Here is a 25,131-nt window from a genome sequence, read left to right on the forward strand (position 1 = left end):
CTGATTAAAAATAGTTTTTTCGATGTGGCTACTGGAATGTTTTTTTTATTTCACTCAATAGTTTAAGGACCAAACTAGACTATAACATCGAAAAATTATACATATTATATGAAATGATTTTTTTACAATATCACAAACTTTAAGTTTTGACGGACGTCCATGTTAAGCCCATTCCCTTCATCACTTTCAAATTGATTTTAATGCTATACGTTACAGGAAAAGGTATGATGTATTATATACTTCTGGAAACCCCGTTTGTTGAAGAATATTAAATAACTAATATGTTTTTAATATTATGTTTACCTTAAAATAATTTCAAAATAAAATATGGCGAAAAAAAGTTTGTTTAAAGTTCATCAAGACTTTTGACAGTTTCCCACGTTTACCCACGCTTTACATTTATATTGATTTATAGCCTAGCTATCCACACACATAATCAAATATAAAAAGCTGCGGAAATTTGCGATTTTCGGAGTAACTATTAAAAATATGATTAAAGTCAGAAAACGGAAAACCGCTCGCTATCTATTGGGGTTTTAAATGTTGCTGTTTACATCAATAGTTTGCGTTAAGTTTTATAATTTTTCATTGATATTAGGACGTTAATCTTTTTTGCACTCATGTTACGTGTGAAAATATTAATAAACAAGTTGCCCACCAGAGAACAGCGCTGAATGGTTCTTCTTTCTGCTCAATAAAAATCACAGTTTTCTCGAGTGACGAGGGTTGAATACATCTGTAAACAATAAAAAAAGTAAAGCATTATCTTTTCAAACATCATAACAAAAACACTAAATGCAGTTTTACCTAATGTATAATTGTTTTAACTAGCACAGCACAGTGTTCATAAAGAGAGGGCAAGAATATTTAATTATGTATAATAGAAGATTTCATTTATTTCACTTAATTACTTCCACTAAAAAAAATGTAAGTAAAAACAACGAGAAATAAATCAAAGTTGCGCGACGGCGGGCGGGCGAGTAAACTGCACGAATGATGCGGGCACGGTCGATGCGTGTGGTTGGGTAGTTTAATGACAACTGATTGAGAGTGAGCGCGGTGTTGGTCTGCAAGCACAGCTGTGCTGCACTTGCGCTTGGCCCACTGGCCGGGTGTTGCCAGACGGAGGGGGGCGGACTTAGTCCGAAAACTGGATCATGTCTTCAACATGCACCCCCCCGACCGACGCGTTGATGGGTTAAGGGCGGCATCAACCCTATCAAGGGCCGCCCGTGCCTTTTCGACCAATTTACGAAGTTGTTCGTCCTTGTGACGAGCCGATCGGCTTTGTACCGCGCTCTGGCGGTTTTCCGTGCGGGCTCGTGGGGTTGCCCTGTCTCTTCGTCGGCTGTCGTTGTCCTGGCGTCCAGCATGGTTGTTCGGTCGAGCCCGGTGGATCAAAGTGTGGTGGCCGAGGGAGCATTTTCGGCAGCTGCTTGGGGAGTCGCATACCCCGGTGGAGTGTGAAATTGCGAGGCAGTTGAGGCAGTGCCGGTGGGTTTTCGCACACTGATATCGTTCCTCCGGTTGCATCGCTAAAAAGGCCCGGCACTGTCTTAACACATGCCGTTGACCACAGAGGCGACACTTTGGTCCCTCGGTTGTTCTGCGGGTCCTGTAAAGACAAGAAAAGAAAAATATTCGTATTTGCCGGCATGGGTGAGGGTAGCTTATATATCTTTTTCAGATTGATAGGGGCATGAAACAGAGGGTACCAGAGGTTGGGTTGGCACTACTAGGCCGTTGGTATCACGCACAGTTTGGCAATATTACGGGTGATTAGTCCATTTTGGGTTATGAGTTCCACAACTCGAACATGGTTATCCGATCCAGGGAGTAAAGTGATTACCCGTCCCAAACGCCATTCGTTCGGGGGTAGTAAATCATCCTTTACCACGACTAAATCTCCAACTTGAATATTGTGTTGAGGGCATTTCCATTTGTACCGCTTATGCAGCTCCTTGAGATACTCGCTCTTCCATCGTGTGCTGAATTGGTGGTGAAGCACTTTCAGTTTCTGCCATTTGTTGACCAAGGTGAGATGCTCTGCAGTTGGCTCCGGTAACGACAAGAGTGGCGCGCCTCGTAGGAAATGCCCTGGGGTTAGGACTAGGGGATCCATTGGATCTTCGGACATAGGAGAGAGCGGTCGAGAGTTGAGGACAGCCTCTATGCGTACTAAGAGGGTGGTGAGCTCTTCGAAGGAAAACTTCTGGTTTCCTGCTACCTTCGTGAAGTGTATCTTGAAACTTTTCACGGCCGCTTCCCATAGACCACCCATGTGTGGAGCGTATGGTGGGATGAATTTCCATGAGAATCCGTGAGTTGCATATTTTTCTGCGACGTCTGTAGCGACTTCCTTGAGAAATGTGGTGAATTCCCTTTGAAATACGCGTTGTGCGCCGACGAACGTCTTTCCGTTGTCAGAAAATAACGTGCGTAAAGCTGGCAGACCCAAGTGCTCAAAAATAAGTTTAAGTTGTTTGAGAATTAAGTGCATTTTAGGTGCAATTTATGGCCACAAAAAGATAATTTAGGTTTTCATTTCGTTTTCGAGATATTCGCAAAAAAGTGTGGGTCTGCTAGGTTAACGTCAAGCTAGCAGACCCACAACTTAAATTTCATTTTATTTTAAATAAAAAATATATCAAAATTAGGAGCTATTTAAATTTCATTTTATTTTAAATAAAAAATATATCAAAACTAGGAGCTATTTAGGTGCTTTTTAGGGCCACAAAAGATAATTTAGGTTTTCATTTCGTTTTCGAGATATTCGCAAAAAGGTGTGGGTCTGCTAGGTTAACGTCAAGCTAGCAGACCCACAATTTAAATTTCATTTTTTTTAAATAAAAAGTATATCAAAATTAGGAGCTATTTAGGTGCTTTTTAGGGCCACAAAAGATAATTTAGGTTTTCATTTCGTTTTCGAGATATTCGCAAAAAGGTGTGGGTCTGCTAGGTTAACGTCAAGTTAGCAGACCCAAAATTTAAATTTCATTTTTTTTAATTTCACTTTTTTTAAATAAAAAGTATATCAAAATTAGGAGCTTTTTAGGCGCTTTTTAGGACCACAAAAGATAATTTAGGTTTTCATTTCGTTTTCGAGATATTCGCAAAAAGGTGTGGGTCTGCTAGGTTAACGTCAAGCTAGCAGACCCAAAATTTAAATTTCATTTTTTTTAAATAAAAAGTATATCCAAATTAGGAGCTATTTAGGTGCTTTTATGGGCCACAAAAGATAATTTAGGTTTTCATTTCGTTTTCGAGATATTCGCAAAAAGGTGTGGGTCTGCTAGGTTAACGTCAAGCTAGCAGACCCAAAATTTAAATTTCATTTTATTTTAAATAAAAAATATATCAAAACTAGGAGCTATTTAGGTGCTTTTTAGGGCCACAAAAGATAATTTAGGTTTTCATTTCGTTTTCGAGATATTCGCAAAAAGGTGTGGGTCTGCTAGGTTAACGTCAAGCTAGCAGACCCACAATTTAAATTTCATTTTTTTTAAATAAAAAGTATATCAAAATTAGGAGCTATTTAGGTGCTTTTTAGGGCCACAAAAGATAATTTAGGTTTTCATTTCGTTTTCGAGATATTCGCAAAAAGGTGTGGGTCTGCTAGGTTAACGTCAAGCTAGCAGACCCAAAATTTAAATTTCATTTTTTTTAATTTCACTTTTTTTAAATAAAAAGTATATCAAAATTAGGAGCTATTTAGGCGCTTTTTATGACCACAAAAGATAATTTAGGTTTTCATTTCGTTTTCGAGATATTCGCAAAAAGGTGTGGGTCTGCTAGGTTAACGTCAAGCTAGCAGACCCACAACTTAATTTTGATTTTATTTTAAATAAAAAGTATATCAAAATTAGGAGCTATTTAGGTGCTTTTTAGGGCCACAAAAGATAATTTAGGTTTTCATTTCGTTTTCGAGATATTCGCAAAAAGGTGTGGGTCTGCTAGGTTAACGTCAAGCTAGCAGACCCAAAATTTAAATTTCATTTTTTTTTAAATAAAAAGTATATCAAAATTAGGAGCTATTTAGGTGCTTGTTAGGGCCACAAAAGATAATTTAGGTTTTCATTTCGTTTTCGAGATATTCGCAAAAAGGTGTGGGTCTGCTAGGTTAACGTCAATCTAGCAGACCCACAACTTAAATTTCATTTTATTTTAAATAAAAAACATATCAAAATTAGGAGCTATTTAGGTGCTTTTTAGGGCCACAAAAGATAATTTAGGTTTTCATTTCGTTTTCGAGATATTCGCAAAAAGGTGTGGGTCTGCTAGGTTAACGTCAAGCTAGCAGACCCACAATTTAAATTTCATTTTTTTTAAATAAAAAGTATATCAAAATTAGGAGCTATTTAGGTGCTTTTTGGGGCCACAAAAGATAATTTAGGTTTTCATTTCGTTTTCGAGATATTCGCAAAAAGGTGTGGGTCTGCTAAGTTAACGTCAAGCTAGCAGACCCTAAAACCTAAATTATCTTTTGTGGCCGCAAAAAGTACCTAAATAGCTCTTAATTTTGATATACTTTTTATTTAAAAAAAAAATTAAATTTAAATTGTGGGTCTGCTAGGTTAACGTTAACCTAGCAGACCCACACCTTTTTGCGAATATCTCGAAAACGAAATGAAAACCTAAATTATCTTTTGTGGCCCTAAAAAGCACCTAAATAGCTCCTAATTTTGATATACTTTTTATTTAAAAAAAGTGAAATTAAAAAAAATGAAATTTAAATTTTGGGTCTGCTAGCTTGACGTTAACCTAGCAGACCCACACCTTTTTGCGAATATCTCGAAAACGAAATGAAAACCTAAATTATCTTTTGTGGCCCCAAAAAGCACCTAAATAGCTCCTAATTTTGATATACTTTTTATTTAAAAAAAGTGAAATTAAAAAAAATGAAATTTAAATTTTGGGTCTGCTAGCTTGACGTTAACCTAGCAGACCCACACCTTTTTGCGAATATCTCGAAAACGAAATGAAAACCTAAATTATCTTTTGTGGCCCTAAAAAGCGCCTAAATAGCTCCTAATTTTGATATACTTTTTATTTAAAAAAAGTGAAATTAAAAAAAATGAAATTTAAATTTTGGGTCTGCTAGCTTGACGTTAACCTAGCAGACCCACACCTTTTTGCGAATATCTCGAAAACGAAATGAAAACCTAAATTATCTTTTGTGGCCCTAAAAAGCACCTAAATAGCTCCTAATTTTGATATACTTTTTATTTAAAATAAAATGAAAATTAAGTTGTGGGTCTGCTAGCTTGACGTTAACCCAGCAGACCCACACCTTTTTGCGAATATCTCGAAAACGAAATGAAAACCTAAATTATCTTTTGTGGCCCTAAAAAGCACCTAAATAGCTCCTAATTTTGATATGTTTTTTATTTAAAATAAAATGAAATTTAAGTTGTGGGTCTGCTAGCTTGACGCTAACCTAGCAGACCCACACCTTTTTGCGAATATCTCGAAAACGAAATGAAAACCTAAATTATCTTTTGTGGCCCTAAAAAGCACCTAAATAGCTCCTAATTTTGATATGTTTTTTATTTAAAATAAAATGAAATTTAAGTTGTGGGTCTGCTAGCTTGACGCTAACCTAGCAGACCCACACCTTTTTGCGAATATCTCGAAAACGAAATGAAAACCTAAATTATCTTTTGTGGCCCTAAAAAGCACCTAAATAGCTCCTAATTTTGATATACTTTTTATTTAAAAAAAATTAAATTTAAATTTTGGGTCTGCGACGTTAACCTAGCAGACCCACACCTTTTTGCGAATATCTCGAAAACGAAATGAAAACCTAAAATATCTTTTGTGGCCCTAAAAAGCACCTAAATAGCTTCTAATTTTGATATACTTTTTATTTAAAAAAAATGAAATTTAAATTTTGGGTCTGCTAGCTTGACGTTAACCTAGCAGACCCACACCTTTTTGCGAATATCTCGAAAACGAAATGAAAACCTAAATTATCTTTTGTGGCCCTAAAAAGCACCTAAATAGCTCCTAATTTTGATATACTTTTTATTTAAAAAAAGTGAAATTTAAATTTTGGGTCTGCTAGCTTGACGTTAACCTAGCAGACCCACACCTTTTTGCGAATATCTCCAAAACGAAATGAAAACCTAAATTATCTTTTGTGGCCCTAAAAAGCACCTAAATAGCTCCTAATTTTGATATGTTTTTTATTTAAAATAAAATGAAATTTAAATTTTGAGTCTGCTAGCTTGACGTTAACCTAGCAGACCCACACCTTTTTGCGAATATCTCGAAAACGAAATGAAAACCTAAATTATCTTTTGTGGCCCTAAAAAGCACCTAAATAGCTCCTAATTTTGATATATTTTTTATTTAAAAAAAAATGAAATTTAAATTTTGGGTCTGCTAGCTTGACGTTAACCTAGCAGACCCACACCTTTTTGCGAATATCTCGAAAACGAAATGAAAACCTAAATTATCTTTTGTGGCCCTAAAAAGCACCTAAATAATTTTGATATATTTTTTATTTAAAATAAAATGAAATTTAAATTTTGGGTCTGCTAGCTTGACGTTAACCTAGCAGACCCACACCTTTTTGCGAATATCTCGAAAACGAAATGAAAAACTAAATTATCTTTTGTGGCCCTAAAAAGCACCTAAATAGCTCCTAATTTTGATATACTTTTTATTTAAAAAAAAATGAAATTTAAATTTTGGGTCTGCTAGCTTGACGTTAACCTAGCAGACTCACACCTTTTTGCGAATATCTCGAAAACGAAATGAAAACCTAAATTATCTTTTGTGGCCCTAAAAAGCACCTAAATAGCTCCTGATTTTGATATATTTTTTATTTAAAATAAAATGAAATTTAAGTTGTGGGTCTGCTAGCTTGACGTTAACCTAGCAGACCCACACTTTTTTGCGAACATCTCGAAAACCAAATGAGCACCTAAATTATCTTTTGTGGCCCTAAATTGCACCTAAAATGCACTTAATTCTCAAACAACTTAAACTTATTTTTGAGCACTTGGGTCTGCCAGCTTTACGCACGTCAGAAAATATCTGATGGGGTAGGCCACGGCGGCCAGTGAATCGGGCAAAGGCTGCGTTGAAGGCGTTGGTGGTGAGGTCAGAACACACTTCTAAATGAACAGCCTTTGTGCAAAAACAGACGAACACACAAACGTAAGCTTTCACATACGAAGCTCTGCGAAGGGGAGAAGTTTTTACCAAAAATGGTCCAGCAAAGTCGACTCCTGTTGTATGAAAGGGTAGAGAATATGTTGACCTCTCGGGTGGCAAGGCTGCCATTATCTGCGTTTTCATCTGCTGTTTATAGATGGTGCAGGTTTTGCAGTGGAAGACGAGCTTTTTGACCTTTTGCTTCAAACGTGGAATGTAGTACTGTTGCTGTACCATTCGGATCATCAGCTGTTTGTCGGCGTGCAGCAGGTTCGAATGGAGGAAGTCTAACAGAAGAGAACAAAATGGAGAGTTTTCGGGTATGATAATTGGGTGCCGCTCGTTAAAGCTATAAGTGGCATATGCTAATCTTCCAGAAACTCGCATGATTCCTGAGTCATCTAGCATGGGGTTTAATGTCAGAAGGGTGTTCTTTTTGGGTAAGGGTCCTGGCGTTTGAAGCAGCTCCATCGTATCTCCATAATAATTTCGTTGAGTTTGAGTGATGATTTTGAATTTAGCATCATTCACATCGGCATGGGTGAGGTTGAGCGTGGCTGGAACTTCTAGTTTTCTTGCTTTTCGGATAAACCGCAACATATAGGCCACGACTCTAAGCGCTCGAGAAAATGACGAAAAACGGTCGAGTATGTCTATATTTTCTTCCTGCAGGGTGTGGAATACTTCCACAAGTCGTTGCTCGGGGGGAGTTGGGTGGTGAGATATATCTTTTGGCTATGAATTTGCTGGATTGACAAGCCAAGTAGGTCCTTCCCACCATAATGGACATTGGACTAAATCCTGAAGCTTGCAGCCTCGGGTGCCCAAATCCGCTGGGTTATCCTTACTGGAAACGTGCCTCCAAGTGGCGTTGTCGACGTTCTTAAGAATTTCAGAGGTTCTGTTAGCGACATACGTTTTCCAGGTATGGGGTGGTTTTTCTAACCAGGCCAGTACGATGGCCGAATCGCACCAGAGAATGAGTTCGTGTGGGGGTAGATTCAGCTCACTTCGCAGCTGTTTCACTAACTTGGAGAGTAAAACTGCTCCACAGAGCTCCAACCGTGGAAGACTCACGGTTTGGAGGGGTGCTACTTTGCTTTTAGCAGCTAGCAAATGGGATGAAAAACTATTTTCATGGGTTTGTACTCGTAAATATATACAGGCACAAAATGCTTTTTCTGAAGCATCTGATAATCCATGCAGCTGGATTAGTTTATCGAGGGAATACTGTACCCACCTAGGGATTTTAATGCCTCTGATGTGAGGTAAATTCTCGTAAATTGAGGTCCATTTTTGGAGAGCTCCGGGCTTCACGTCTTCGCCCCAATCCGTTCCTTCCATCCAGAGTTGTTGCAGCAACATTTTGGCAAGAATCATTATTGGCGAAAGCCATCCTGCGGGGTCAAACAGTTTTGCAACCGCTGATAAAATCTGCCTTTTTGTAGTCGTGTTTTCTGCTGATGGTGGATCATACGTGTAGGTGAAGGTGTCGGTTAGCGCGTTCCACTGAATTCCAAGGGTTTTTGTGGAACTCGAATCATGGAATTTAAGGAAGTCGACGTCTAGCAAGTCAGGGTCGGGAACGGGTTTTAAAATTTCAGGGTGATTTGCCGACATCTTCCTCAAAGGGAACCCTGCCGATTTTAGGGCTTCGATAACTTGGGTCATGGAGTTCAAAGTTGACTGTATATTATGACCGCCTGACAAAATATCGTCGACATACGTTTCATTCAACAAAATGTCTTTAGCGAGCGGATATTCATCTTGACAGTTGTGGGCGAGTTGGTGTAGGGTTCGAATTGCCAAATATGGCGCGCAATTTACACCAAAGGTGACTGTTTTTAGTCGAAAATCTTGTATCGGCAGAGTTGGGTGTTTCCGAAAAACGATTCGATGAAAATCTTTATCTTCTTCATGGATGAGTATTTGGTGATACATTTTCTCAATATCGCCGTTGAAAACAAACTTATAAAATCGCCATTTAAGTATGACGAGCATTAAGTCATTTTGTAGAATGGGGCCTGTATGAAGCACGTCGTTCAACGAGTTGCCAGAATGCGACATTTTTGATGCGTTGAAGACGACTCGCACTTTTGTGGTTTTGCTGTCGGGTTTTATGACAGCATGATGGGGTAGATAAAATGATAGATATTTACCATCTCTAATTATCTCTTGTTGGGAGGTGGGTTCCATGTGATCCATGGTTAAATATTCATTAAGGGCTTCAAAATATTTGTCTCTTAATTCGGGTTTTCTTTCGAGCGTGCGTTCGATGCTGATGTACTGCTGTAGTGCTGCGGGCCGTGAATGACCGAGTGCCATATTGGCTGGAAATTCCGACTTGAAGGGTAGTTTGACTCTGTAGCGTCCATCTTCCTCACGAATTGTGGTTGTCCGGTAGAGGGCTTCGCAGTATTCATCACATGCTGATCGTTGTTGGGTTTGGTGAACTTCTTCCTGTTCCCGAAATTGTCTCAAAAGTTGATTGATGGGGTCATCGGTGCATTCCGTGACATGAGTGCTGAAGGTTGATACCTTCTCAGCTACAGGGCCGCTTAATATCCATCCGAATATTGTGTTTTGGGCCAGTAATGTTCCACTCACATTTCGTAGGAGCCCTTCGTTGAGGATTTGCGGGGTGATTTCGCTGCCGATTAAAACATCGATTTTCGATGGTATCGAATACTGTGGATCAGCTAACGGTAAATGGGACAGTTCTTCGAGATCGATGCTTGAAACTCTGACTGTGGGCAAGAACTTAGTTAGTTTCGGCAAAATTATTGCTTGTGCGTCTATCATTTGGGTTAAGTCTGCTGAACAGAATGTTATCTGGCAGACTTTATTGGCATTTTTCACAAACGTTCCACCCATTCCAGATATCTGGTGGAGAGACTCTTTCGCAGTAAGTATTTTCTCTCACAAATTTTATTCGGTCTGATACCGATAAATTCCTAAACCTAACGCAAGATTTGACTGCGGGGTATTGGTTGCACAATCTACACGAAGCCGTTTTATTGAACTCGGTGTGATATGCATGGGTTTTATTATTATTGGGTTGGGTCGAGTTTTGATTCACCGTTCGTGGCGTAAATCTCGAAAATTGGGGTTTCGCCTTGCCTGGTCTATAGGTTACTTAGTCTTTCTACCACTTCGTATCTGCTGGTGAGGAATTTATTCATGTCCTCCCAAAGGGGCAGCTCCTTCCGGGAGCTGAGGGATTGTTCCCATAGTGAAAGGCTTTCACTTGGCAGCTTTGATGAGCACAGATAAACGAGGATCGGGTCCCAGTCTGTTGTCGGGATTCCTTGGGTGTTAAGGGTTGACATGCAGTTGTTGATTGTTGTCTGCATCTTCTGTATTTGTTCTCCGTTTTCTGCGAATATTGTGGGTAGGTTGAACAGCGTCTTCAGTTGGTTGTCGACAAGTATCCTTTTGTTCTCGTACCTAGATCTGAGCGCTTCCCAGGCAAGCTCGAAATTATCATCGCTCAGTGGGTATTGCTTTACAATGAGTCCTGCTTGCCCTTTAGTTTTCAGGCGTAGGTGGTATAATTTTTGAGCGGGTGATAATTTAGGGTGGTTTTTATAGACTGCCGTGAACATATCTCTAAAGGATGGCCAGTCTTCGTATCCACCATGAAATACTTCGGTGTCGCATGGTGGTACTTTTAAATAAAAACCGTTTGCGGTTGAATTGTTCATTGGGTGGGCGGGTATTTGTTGTTGGTTGGTGCTAGCAGTATTAAAAAGCTGTAAGGCTTCTAAAATTTCTGATTTGCATGTTTGGTACGTTTCCAAGCATTTAGCAAATTTTTGCTCAACCGAGGCGCTGACATCTGTATAATTATCAGAGAAACTTACATCTCGATGGGACTCTAGCACCTTTGCCCATATTTTATCTAGGTCTTCTAATTTGACCTTAAGCATACACTCTGACAACTCGGTAGCTTGGGAGGGTGACCATCTTGAGCAGTAAACCTCTACTTGGTTACCGTCATATATGAATTTCTGCAGGTATTGGTCTGCAGTGGTAAATTTTTGGGTTTCGTTTGTTTTTGGCATTATAATTTAATTAAAATATATTTGCCGGTAAACTGTGGTATACCAACAACCTTTTGTTTGCCGTGCCAATGCACTTGAACTGTATTGACAAAGTAAATGTATGCAAAATATGTAACCGATTGTTGATTCCTTCTATTATGTTGTTACATATGCTCATGCAATTACTTTGTTGAGGGTGGGTTTTTGGCTTATGCAAAAGATATACAAGTGCGTGTGGGTATTATGGGTGCATATAATTGTAGATTTGTATGTAAAATTAATATTGGGTGCACCGGTAAAATAAACTTTGAGAAAAGTGACAAAAATTTGGCAAAGTTCGTTGCTATGGGTTTTTTATAAAACATATTTTATAATATATATATATATATATGGGTAAATTGGGCAGCGGTGAATTTCACGCTGGAAAAATGTATATAGCTCGTGGATGATTACCGAACTAAGTGGGTATATACATATATTACATATATACTTTTATATTTAAGTAGGCATTTAGCGCAACGAACTTACTGGGTATATAGAACCGGGCAATAGATTTTCCGTTGGTACGGGAATGCAAATTTATTTGTTGAAAAATTTATGTGTTTTTTGAAGGGACTGTACCTGTTGGTAACAGTGAGTAAGCAAATGAAAATTTTGCCGTTTAGGCTTTTGATGTGGGTTATATACCCAGGGTCCGGATCTTTAGATCGGAGGGGTATATAAATTTTGGGATTTTTAGAATTTGGGTCCTTACTTTAGACGGAGGGAATATATACGGGGGTATATATTGGGTATGTTTATAATGAAGGGGTCCGGATTCTAAGATCGGAGGGATATATATGTATGTAAATATATGGGTAACAAAGTATTCACTCTGAGATGTTATTTCTTTTTACGTGTTTGTGTCCTGGTTTTTGTAAAAATTCCTCCTTGCTGGTGTAGCCAGTGTTAATGTTGTTTCTATTGTAGCGTTGATGTTGTGTTTTTTTGCGTTTTTAAAGAAATTCTTTTCTTAAATATATTTTTTCTCTTTTCTAAAAATTTTTGTTTCCACAAAACTTTTTCTGTTTTTTTTTTGGTTTGTGTTTTTTTTCAAGAATTTTCACTTTTTAAATTTTCCTTGTTTTTTTCAAAAATTTTTACGTTTTATTGTTTTTTCAAGGATTTTCTTTTCTCTTGAATATTTCTCTTATTTTAATTTTATTTTATTTTCTTTTCGCAAAAAAAACTTTTTTCTTAAAAAATATTCACTTTTTCTCTTCTTTCCGCCTTCAGCGCTTTGAAAATTTCCCACTAATTTCTTTTTTTGTTTAACTTATTTCAAAAACTTTTTGCTCAAAAAACTTTTCCCTTTTTTTAAATTTTCGCGATTTTCGCAACTTTTATTTCTTGTTTCTTCACTTCAGATTTTTTTTTTGTAAATTTGAACGTTATTTAAATTTCAATGTATAATAGTTATTCTGTAGTTTTTTTGTAAATAAAAATTTTAATCGTGTTTCGTTTTTTAAAATAATTTTTTTCTTTTCACCACCCTAATGTTTGCTTCTTTTTTGTATGTATCAATTTGTTTAATTTTTCGATATTTCTTACTTTGTATGTTTAAGTTCTTTATGTATTCATGTAAGTGCACTGATTTTTTGTTAAACTCTATAAAAATTTTGTTTATTTTCTTAAGCACTTTTTGTTCTTTTTTGTGTCCGTACCGACCGCGTTTTGTTTGTTCTGTATTTGCATATATGTAAAATAAACTTTTGTGAAAAATTTTTGTTTGTTTTTTTCTTTTGCCGCTGGTTACCTTTTTTGGCACAAAAGGACCATGTATAATTGTTTTAACTAGCACAGCACAGTGTTCATAAAGAGAAGGCAAGAATATTTAATTATGTATAATAGAAGATTTCATTTATTTCACTTAATTACTTCCACTAAAAAAAATGTTAGTAAAAACAACGAGAAATAAATCAAAGTTGCGCGACGGCGGGCGGGCGAGTAAACTGCACGAATGATGCGGGCACGGTCGATGCGTGTGGTTGGGTAGTTTAATGACAACTGATTGAGAGCACTGATGACATGATACGAAACTTTTATTCTCTCTCAATTCGTTTCCAGGAATGGGTCTTGAAGTTCATTCGATTGTAAACAAAAGTTCGTTCGTTTCCAAGAATGGGTCTTGAACATCAGATGGCTATAGAGTTGCCTAAACTACCCAAAAAAAAAAAAACTCCAAGAAATCCGTTCGGTTTCATTATTTTCAAAAAATCAGCAAGTAAGGTGATAAAAACTTATAAAAATTTATAAAAAAGGCAAAGTTTTGTAGAAATATTTTGTGGTAGATAAGTGAAAAAATATGAAATCATATATTTCGATTGCGTTGCTTTGCTTTGTTGCGCTGGCACCGCCATAAGATAACAATGAACGGCTAGCCCCTTTTTCACTTTGATGCGACCAAAATGTTTATTTACATACATATGTATATCCAGATACAATAAAAAACGCAAAAAATTTATAAGAAATTACGAAATTAGATCACTTGGTGAAGTATCTGCGTTGTCGTCTGCAAAAGGCTGCTAATTATACATGTTGCGTTAACCTATACGTATACCTACAATTTATCTCAGCTGTCAAAAGTGGAATGTTGCAACGCTCCACAAAAACCTGGCCTTTATGCATCGATTTACATCAATGCGCAGACTAAGAAGCTGACTTTTTCTCCAATCGATAGCTGCTATCAAAACCCGTTTCGTGTGCAGCCCTTCGATGAAAGGTATTGTCACTGATAAATTTTCCACGGGTGAAAAATAGTTATTTTTTCTTCGGATTTGTAATCCTTACAAAAATTCGAGTTTTTTGATATCCCATATGACAATCTTGAGTAAGTTTTCAGTGAAAATTATAAATTAAACCTTTACCATGTAAAATACCCCAAAGTTATTCTGAAATGCCCAAATTTGATTTTGAGCATGATGGTATCTATGGCCAATATTATAAAAAATGCACATTTTCACGCGCTCTCAGAGAGCGAGAAGTTTCATATCATGTCATCTGTGATTGAGAGTGAGCGCGGTGTTGGTCTGCAAGCACAGCTGTGCTGCACTTGCGCTTGGCCGCACTGGCCGGGTGTTGCCAGACGGAGGGGGGCGGAATTAGTCCGAAAACTGGATCATGTCTTCAACACCTAAATTTTTCAATTTCAGTGTGCGGAAATATATAATTACTATGTAAAATACCTATTTTTTATCAATAAAAATTTCACTTCTCCCGTGTGACATTGAGCGTTGAATCCTATTTTAAACAATAAAAAAAGTAAAGCATTACGTGCAGCTTTGCATAATATACCTTCAATCCGAAACTTTGTTAACGGAGTATTTATGAATGCACACCTTAGGTAGGAAACTAACGAGGTTAAAAGCAATTATAACGGAATTTCCAAAATACCCTTTGTTTCGACGCACTACCCTCATATTTCATATTAGTATATAAACAGAACAAAATATTAGTGAATTAACAGAAGTGTAATTGTGACGAATACAAAAAACTACATGTTTTGTTGTCCCTTCAAAATGTCTACTTTCAAGCGCTTTAAACGTGAAATAATACTTTCGTATATCGAAGGAGGAAAATCATTGGAGGCATTATCAACAGTTTTAAAAGAAAATTATCATGTATCTGAAGACAACTTATGTTTCATCCTCAGTGATTTTCAAAGACATATTATTCATACTTTTAATAAACGATGGGCAGAAGCTTCACTGAAAAAGGATAAATTTTTAATGAAAAAGAATAATTGGTTAGAATCAGAATATTCAGTAACTTTACCGAAATCTCAAGACGTTACAACCATCTATTTCTTCTGGAAAACGTGTGAGACCGTGCGTATCTTATCCAGGTTTGCCAGAATCCAGTAAAAGAAGAACAAATACTATGCTGCTTAATTAATATGGATTTGAACACGTCTATAATGCATATCTTCAAGGGTTACGTTCGATAGGAGAAGGAACAGAAGCTGAACTTGTGGAAACATTAAGGTTTGCTGACAGTTAAAATAAGACCTTGTTCTCGAGTCTCATAGAAGACGCAAGGCAGACAAAAATGTTTACGGATGAAGAAGCATTTAGCGTATTTATTGACTTGGATTTAACGAAAGCACAATATTTGTACTACGGGACAAATGAACGATTTGACTACAGTGACTGCTAGGCCTGAAAATGAAGATTCTTATTAATATTGTAACGAATGTTAGCAGCACTGAGCGATGCTATCGTCTCTAAGCCGATGCTAACCAGCGACGTGAATGCACATCAATAATTCAATCATTATGTATCTACATAAACGAATCAATAATTGCGTCTACACATATGTACACATTCCTACGAGCAACATTTACATACAAGGCAGCGAGAGATGAGATGTCACACACCGATGAATTTACTTATACGCTTATGTGTGTGCGGGAGACTGTAAACTACAAACACATGCATATATCTTATCTGAGTTGTCACAAGAGAGAGCAATAATTTGTGCACGTAGTTGTGGCTGGTGATTTTGTAGCCGAAACAACTAGTAAGTTCTGGAAATCGAAGAGCCTAGAAGTATGCAGCGTAAACTATAAAAGCGGGGCAAGCGAGTAAGAAGAATTCAGTTTCATTTGAGTTGTCAAGCAGTTGCGATTAAGACGATATCTAGCGAGCAATAGCAGTATTATTTTGAATAGTAGAGTTTCATTGAGCTATCAATCAGTGTGGTTATTAAGCAAGCTATTCGTTGCGCAGTTTGAGTGTTATTGTGAAGTACTTTAATAAAGGCCATTTTGCATTATTACAAATTGGAGTTATTTATTCAACAGTTTAGTGATTCGAACTTAGCAGAGGATTGCAAATAAGAGGATTTGCAAGTAAATTCGTTACAATTGGTGTCAGAGGAGGAATTTTTGAATAAATTCAAGAGGACTACAAGGACATGGCAAAGTTCAGTGAATTGAAGATCCAGCAATTGAAGAAGGAGTTGGAGAGCCGTGGATTGAATTCAACCGGCAATAAGATCGAACTTCAAGCACGGCTACGAGAGGTAATGGAGTTGGAAGGAATTGATGTGGACGAGTATGTCTTTTATCCCGATGTGGAAGAGCCAGCGACTAAATTGGAAGAGAAGATAGAGACTCCGAATGTAGACACTAACGCGATACTAGCAGTGCTGAAGCAAATGTCGTCACAAATATCAACCGATATGTCAACACAGCTCGAATCGCAAGAGACACGTATAACATCCAAGATGGAAGCACAGGAGGCACGTATTTCAGAAATGTCATCGCAAATGTCATCTCAACTGGAAGAGCAGAAGACATATATGGCATCCCAGCTGGAAGCACATGAGACACGTATTTCAGAAATGTCGACACAGATTACATCAAAGATGGAAACACAACTGAAAGAGCAAGAGGCGCGTATATCATCAAAACTCGAAGCGCGTATAGACGAGAAAATAACGCAGTTTGAAGAAAAATTTGAGGCAGAGGTGGATACTTTGAGAGGTCGTATACAGGAATTGCAACTTAATCGTCCAGCAGTTTCAGCGAGTAATCCAAAGGTAAAAACACCATCCTTTGACGGTTCTGTTCCTTTCCAGGTCTTTAAGCTACAGTTTGAGAAGACCGCAGCAGTGAACAACTGGAATGTGGAAGATAAAGTTGCCGCACTCTTCGTAGCATTGAAAGGACCAGCTGCCGAAATCTTACAGACTATTCCAGAGTACGAACGGAACAGTTATGACGCATTGATGGCTGCTGTAGAACGGCGATACGGAAGCGAACACAGGAAACAGATATACCAAATGGAGTTGCTGAACCGCTTCCAGAAGCCTGGTGAAACACTGCAAGAGTTTGCGTCGGATATTGAAAGGCTAGCACATTTAGCGAATGTGGACGCATCCGTGGAGTACACTGAAAGGGTAAAGATTCAGAGCTTTATAAATGGCATACGGGACGTCGAAACAAAGCGTGCTGCATACGCAAACCCAAAGCCAACATTCGCAGAAACGGTGTCACAAGCTCTGATTCAGGAAACAGCGTCGCTTCTGTGTAAGCCAGTTTTCAAAGCACGCCGTGTCGAGGTAGAAAGACCAGATTGGGTAGACACAATTTTGGAAGCACTGAAGGGATCACAACAGAAAAATGCCGGAGTTATTAAATGTTTCAAGTGCGGCAACCCAGGTCACATTGCACGTCATTGCGATCTTGGTCCTAATAGTTCCAACAATGTGGGTGGCCGTAAACGCAAAGCTGGCGGAAATGAGCAAGAGCGTGTCGGAGGTTAAGGACGAAAACTTGTCCCGGCTATTGAATGTCCTGTGATATCTGTGTCGCAAATTGGTAGAAAATCGAGCAGTCTTACCGTCAGGGGGAATGTGGATGGCAACGAACGAATACTGACTGTAGATACGGGCGCATCTCATTCCTTGATCCGATCTGACTTGGTCAACAGGAGAGTAAAACCGTTACCTGGAGCAAAGTTGCGTACGGTCACTGGCGAGTATAACCAAGTTCAGGGAGAAGTGATATGTGAAGTATTGATTGGGAAGGTCATGGTTCTACACAAATTTGTTGTGGCGGAGATTGTTGATGAAGTTATATTGGGAGTAGATTTCTTGGTTGACCATGACATCAAGATCGATATGCAGAGAAGGGTGATGCGTTATGAGAACCAAGATGTGCCACTAAACTTTAGTTTGGAAAAAGGGTTCAGCAGTAATCGGGTACTGGTGGAGAAGACTCGACGAAGGCGACGAAATTCAAAGGTAAAGGTTGATGGAACAAATGGGCCAAACAAATCAAAACCGAAGGTACCTGTGAGAGGAACACTGGCATTGAAAAGCCCTAACGGACATACTAAAACGAAGAAAGAATGCAAGGGTGGTTTCAAGCCAAGGCACACTACTGTTGTGAAGCGTCGGAACGATACTGATTATGCAAAGCAAATCCGTCCAGCGCAAGCTCTGCGAAGTAGTTCTTCATTGGCCGAGCAACAGAGTGCGAGGGAACGATCGAGGATAATGAGTAGTAAGATGAAACACAGGTACGACAAGGAAAATAATTCGCAAGGTTTCCGGGAGGGAAATTTGGTACTGTTATACAACCCTCACCGTCGGAAAGGTGTTCCATCCAAATTTCGGTGCAGTTGGGAAGGCCCGTACAAGGTTGTGAAGAAGATAAGTGATATCATCTACCGCATACAAGCAATTGGGAAATCACGCAATAGAAGAGTGGTACATTTGGCGATGCTAGCAGCGTTTAGATTGAGAGATTTGTCTGATCGGGACGATCAGACTTAGGTGGAGGGCAGTGTAACGAATGTTAGCAGCACTGAGCGATGCTATCGTCTCTAAGCCGATGCTAACCAGCGACGTGAATGCACATCAATAATTCAATCATTATGTATCTACATAAACGAATCAATAATTGCGTCTACACATATGTACAAATTCCTACGAGCAACATTTACATACAAGGCAGCGAGAGATGAGATGTCACACACCGATGAATTTACTTATACGCTTATGTGTGTGCGGGAGACTGTAAACTACAAACACATGCATATATCTTATCTGAGTTGTCACAAGAGAGAGCAATAATTTGTGCACGTAGTTGTGGCTGGCGATTTTGTAGCCGAAACAACTAGTAAGTTCTGGAAATCGAAGAGCCTAGAAGTATGCAGCGTAAACTATAAAAGCGGGGCAAGCGAGTAAGAAGAATTCAGTTTCATTTGAGTTCTCAAGCAGTTGCGATTAAGACGATATCTAGCGAGCAATAGCAGTATTATTTTGAATAGTAGAGTTTCATTGAGCTATCAATCAGTGTGGTTATTAAGCAAGCTATTCGTTGCGCAGTTTGAGTGTTATTGTGAAGTACTTTAATAAAGGCCATTTTGCATTATTACAAATTGGAGTTATTTATTCAACAGTTTAGTGATTCGAACTTAGCAGAGGATTGCAAATAAGAGGATTTGCAAGTAAATTCGTTACAATATGGACTGTCTACTTTACACGCCTGGATTGGTTGTATGGAAATGATTTTACATATTTGCTATAATCTGTCTTTCCAAACATGGTGAGTCAAAAGCGAAAAAAAGAAACGACTAAAGCAAGAGAAGAAAACCCTGGTAAAAAGGCGTTTCCGTGAAGAGCTAGGATTGATCATCGACAAACCAAGGCAAGTAAGTGGTAATACTAATGACGGTAATACTTCCAGAAGAATTTTTCACAATGCAGCGTGCTCTGCTCAAATTACAGGAGTGGATATAAATTTGATTAAACGACTTTACAAAATTGTGCAAGCTCTTTCAATGATAAATGCTGAAAAATTTGGCCGTGATGCTATGGATACTGCCAGAATTTGTGAGCAATTATGAATAACACTACATGCCATCTTTAGACCACAAAATTTTGATTCATGGAGAAAGTGTCATAAAGCATTTTGCAGTAATTCCTATTGGTCAACTTTCGGGAGATGTACAAGAATCCCATTATAAGGATTATAAAAAATTTCGTTTACATCATGCTAGAAAATTATCAAAATCCGCTACAAATGAGGGCGTATTTCATACTCTTCTTTATACTTCTAATGCTTACATAACCAGCATTAGAAAACTGTATACTAAAAGCCTGAAGGAACTTGATGAAGACACCTTGGATCTTTTGAAAGTGAACGAATTAATTTTAGATCCCGAAGTTCATCAGGTACAAATAACATAATAAACATATATATATGTACAATAACAATAGTAAACATTACGATTAATTAATTAATCTGTGTTCAATTTCCATCACCATTTTTTTATGTTTTTATACTCAGTTGAGCAGAGCTCACAGAGTATATTAAGTTTGATTGGATAACGGTTGGTTGTACATATATAAAGGAATCGAGATAGATATAGACTTCCATATATCAAAATAATCAAGATCGAAAAAAAATTTGATTGAGCCATGTCCGTCCGCCCGTTAACACGATAACTTGAGTAAATTTTGAGGTATCTTGATGAAATTTGGTATGTAGGTTCCTGAGCACTCATCTCAGATCGCTATTTAAAATGAACTATATCGGACTATAACCACGCCCACTTTTTCGATATCGAAAATTTCGAAAAACCGAAAAAGTGCGATAATTCATTACAAAAGAGAGATAAAGCAACGAAACTTGGTATATGAGTTGAACTTATAATGCAGAATAGAAAATGAGTAAAATTTTGGACAATGGGCGTGGCACCGCCCACTTTTAAAAGAAGGTAATTTAGAAGTTTTGCATGCTGTAATTTGGCAGTCGTTGAAGATATCATGATGAAATTTGGCAGGAACGTTACTCCTGTTACTATATGTACGCTTAATAAAAATTTGCAAAATCGGAGAAGGACCACGCCCAGTTTTTATACACAGTCGTCCGTCTGTCCTTCCGCATGGCCGTTAACACGATAACTTGAGCAAAAATCGACATATCTTTAATGAACTTAGTTCACGTGCTTACTTGAACTCACTTTATCTTGGTATGAAAAATGAACGAAATCCGACTATGACCACGCCCACTTTTTCGATATCGAAAATTACGAAAAATGAAAAAAATGCCATAATTCTATACCAAAAACGAAAAAAGGGATGAAACATGGTAAGGTAATTGGATTGTTTAATTGACGCGAAATATAACTTTAGAAAAAACTTTATAAAGTGGTTGTGACACCTATCATATTATGTAGAAGAAAATGAAAAATTTCTGCAGGGCGAAATAAAAAACCCTTAAAATCTTGGCACGTATTACATATATAAATAAATTAGCGGTATCCAACAGATAATGTTCTGGGTCACCCTGGTCCACATTTTGGTCGATATCTGGAAAACGCCTTCACATATACAACTACCACCACTCCCTTTTAAAACTCTCATTAATGCCTTTAATTTGATACCCATATCGTACAAACTCATTCTAGAGTCACCCCTGTCCACCTTTATGGCGATATCACGAAAAGGCGTCCACCTATAGAACTAAGCCCCACGCCCTTTTAAAATACTCATTAACACCTTTCATTTGATACCCATATCGTACAAACATATTCTAAAGACTCGGTGACAGTGCAAAGTTTGATCAAAACATTTGAGCTACGTAACGCACAAGTCGAACTATTTAGAAGATTAGGCCATACCTTCATGGCTAGCCTCCTGAGTGTTGCCGTCGTTTTAGAATTCCACTTCGTTGAAGGCCCAACTCAAGACACCTCCTTGCATACTTTTAGGCGTACGCGGTGAATCACGGGTTCTGGTGAATGAACTATTAGTGGTGGTGATGCACCGCAGCCAAGAGGTAATTCTCTAAACAAATTATGTTGTTACTAGAATTAAAATTTTCTAAAACCTGCCGGCACAAAATTGTTATGCTTATTGAGTTAAGCCAGAACTCCATGGATAGCCTCGTGGGCGTTGCAGGCGTTCTAGAATTCCACCTCGTTTGTTAGCTATTCAATCTACACAGCTAAAAATCGTGGTGAAACTCGCATACGCCTGAAAGTTTGAAAGGACGCGCATTTAGTTGGGCCTTAAAGGCCTTCAAGGTCCTTTCACGCGTTCGCATTAACTATTGATAAATTCGGCATACTTAAAAAAAAATAAATTTGACATTTGGCTTCAGCATGATTCAAACCCTGTCTGTCTGGGCTATGAGCTCAGTGCGCTACCATTAGGCTACGGCATGTCATGAAATTTCCAGAGAAATATTCAAATATATTAAATATAAAAAAATTTTAATTCCTAAAAGCATTTCAACAAGTTGAAATATTCCTCTCACGCCAATATGAAATAGTACAGTGCCGTCCTTAAATATTTTTCTTATACAAATAAAAAAAGTAAAGTCCCATCAAAAAAAAATTTTTAAATTGCGATATGACTTCTTATTAGATGCAAATAAGATTTGATAGTGAATCCATTCCAAATAGATATCACACGAAATACGTCGCTATCAATAGGAAAAATTATATAGCAGCCCACGCATTTCCCTCAGTGCACTATTTTTAGATGTGTAAATTGAATAGCTGAAAGCTGTGAAACTAACCATAGCAATACACAATGCAAATACAAGACACAAACCCTTCTGGATAAATGCAATTGCCTTTTTGTAGGCAGTACTAAAAAATTTAAAATCGAAAGATGATAAAAAAATTTTAAGGACTACCTTTATATAAATGGAACGAAAAATAGAAGGCAATTTTTCCTTTAATACAGACATAGTCTTGTTGAATTCTGACTAAAAAACTTTAACAATAGCTCTTGTAAAAGAATTTTGGCATTTAAAATTATAAAGGTAGAGCGCGTGTTTAAATTTTAAATAATCAGTTAGTTAATCCCAAGTACATGGTGTGCGTTAAATTGAAAGATTGGGCTACACCTTTATAGTTTTAAATCCCAAAATTCTTTTACAAGAGCTATTGTTAAGGTTTTTTAGTCAAAATTCAACAAGATTATGTCTGTATTAAAGGAAAAATTGCCTTCTGTTTTTTGGTCCATTTACATAAAGGTAGTCCTTAAAATTTTTGTATTATCTTTTTATTCACAGAATAGTTTGTTTTACACTTCTTTTATGCTTTATAATCATTTTTACAATAAAATTTTATTACAGTGTTAAAAAAAAAAAAAAAACTATGTATAACCAATTTTCAGAGAATGAAAGCAGAAGTATTTATTTTATACTTCTTTCCTGCCTTGGAAAATTTATTTACATCTTTTTGGTTGGAAAATTTAAGACATTTGAAATACAAAACAAATTTTAAATTTGGTTTATACTACAAATTTCATCAAATACGTATACGTCATATATTGTTTAGATAAGTAATTCCTGGTCATAGCTATCTCATGCAGACAACACGAAAAGTGAGACTGTGTGAGGATTACTGATCTATTTCTTTTTGTATTTATCGAAAATGTCGCCTATATACTTATCTTGTACAGCCAATTATTCGGATATAACGAATTGGAAAAGATTATTGCTCAACTCTATTCATGAACGGTATGAACTCTTCGGCACTGACAAAGACAGTTCCCTCCCTTTCTGTTTATATTCCGAAAGTATCCATGTATGCGCCAATATGGCAAATAGGCTAAAAAATGTATACTTTGTGTTTGCCCGGCTAATGATAAATAGCTTTCGTTGAATCCTGAGAGCGTACGAGGTGGAAAGAATATCCCTCAACGAAAGTGGTTGGAAGGTGTTCAGCTGGCGGTAAGTAACTCAACACATTGCTTGTTTGTATATCTATGTTTTAGTTAAATTTTTAGATAAACTTAAAACATTAATGAAAGAAAATAAAGTTCCGAGTAATTTGAATGCTGAATAACGGCTGAATTTATTTTGTACGAATGAATGTTTTACAAAAGAGAAATGAAAAATGATATACATGGTTGTTTTTAAGTATGATTGTAATATGAAGTACATGTTAAATAAAAGTGTTCCGACCATGAACTACTTCGCCTCCACAACACCCCCTCTCGAAGTAGAGAATGTACAAATTCATAAGCTGCATTCGACAAGACCCAAATTCGTTGAACAGATATTGTGTTTCATTTGCGTAAGACCTTTAGTTAGCATGTCCGCTGGCATTTTTTGTGTTGAAATATACTTTATTATGATCGTTTTATCTTGCACGCAGTCACGGATAAAATGATGACGTATGTAGATATACGAGGATGGAAGGAAATTCGAAGATGTGGCCAGCTTGTGCGCGCTTTGATTATCATTGAATAACTTTACGCTGGCGCAATCGATTCCCAATTCGCACAATGCAGATTTCAAATATATCGCTTCTTTAGTAGCCTCAGTTAGTGTGATGTACTCCGACTCTGTGCTTGAAAGAGAGACGGTACGTTGCTTACGTGCTTCCCAACCTATGGAAGACCCGGCGAAAATAAATGCAAAAGCGGAATAAGAGCGCCTGTCGGCAGAATTTGCGCCCCAATCGGCGTCTATTTTTGTACAATAAACCTTTTTGTAGTGTACCTTTAATGTAACGCAGTATTCTCTTTGCCGACTTCCAATGCTCTTGTTGTTGTTGTTGTTGTTGTTGTAGCGATAAGGTTGCTCTCCGAAGGCTTTGGGGAGTGTTATCGATGTGATGGTCCTTTGCCAGATACAGATACGGTACGCTCCGGTACCATAGCACCATTAAGGTGCTAGCCCGACCATCTCGGGAACGATTTATGTGGCCACATTAAACCTTCAGGCCATTCCCTCCCTCCCCACCCCCAAGTTCCATGAGGAGCTTGGGGTCGCCAAAGCCTCGTCTGTTAGTGAATCAGGATTCGCCGCGGATAGGTGAGGTTGACAATTGTGTTTGGAGAAACTATATATTGCGCTGGCAACCTGAAGGGTTGCGCTACACAACCCCTTGAATCTGGTATTTTAGTCGCCTCTTACGACAGGCATACCTACCACGGACCCGCTTCGTTGTAGTTGCTGTTAAATTGGCTCATGAAGTTGACCGCAAACGATATGTCAGGTCTGGTATATACCGTCAGATAAATTAATGCGCCGATTAGATTTTGATACGGATATTTTGCCATTATAGCTTCATCTTTCGTTTCGGGCATAGTGAGTTTGCAATTCGCTTCAATTGGCGTTTTCGAAGGATTGCAATCTGACACGCCGAACCTATCGAATACCGATTCTGCGTACGATTGTTGTGATATAAATATCTCGCTCTTCTCCTGATTCTGGTAAAAATCTATGCCAAGGCATCGGTTGACCCTCCCGATGTCCTTCATGTTGAAATGCTGTGAAAGTGTTTGTATCTTTTAACCAATTATCGTTCTTCGAAGCTAGCAGCAAATCGGCCACGTATATTACCACCAACATGATAGAATCGCCTTCACGGCGCACGTAAAAACATGGATCAAATTTCGTTGATTCCAA

At 37.8% G+C, this 25,131-nt stretch overlaps 1 protein-coding gene and 1 long non-coding RNA gene across 4 annotated transcripts in view; one reads left to right on the plus strand and one right to left on the minus strand.

Annotated features, from left to right (window-relative positions):
- Nucleotides 1–25,131, plus strand: part of dpr9 (defective proboscis extension response 9) — a 463,521-nt gene that overhangs the window by 84,680 nt on the left and 353,710 nt on the right. The gene's annotated exons all lie outside the window — the stretch shown is intronic.
- Nucleotides 34–12,216, minus strand: LOC137246061 (uncharacterized). Its single transcript, XR_010951423.1, has 3 exons — nt 12,078–12,216; nt 808–1,615; nt 34–736 (listed from the first exon to the last, which is right to left on the minus strand). It is a non-coding gene; the product is annotated as an uncharacterized lncRNA (long non-coding RNA).

The sequence above is a fragment of the Eurosta solidaginis genome, chromosome 1 (assembly GCF_040869045.1).
Source record: "Eurosta solidaginis isolate ZX-2024a chromosome 1, ASM4086904v1, whole genome shotgun sequence".
Taxonomy (NCBI): Eukaryota; Metazoa; Arthropoda; class Insecta; order Diptera; family Tephritidae; genus Eurosta; species Eurosta solidaginis.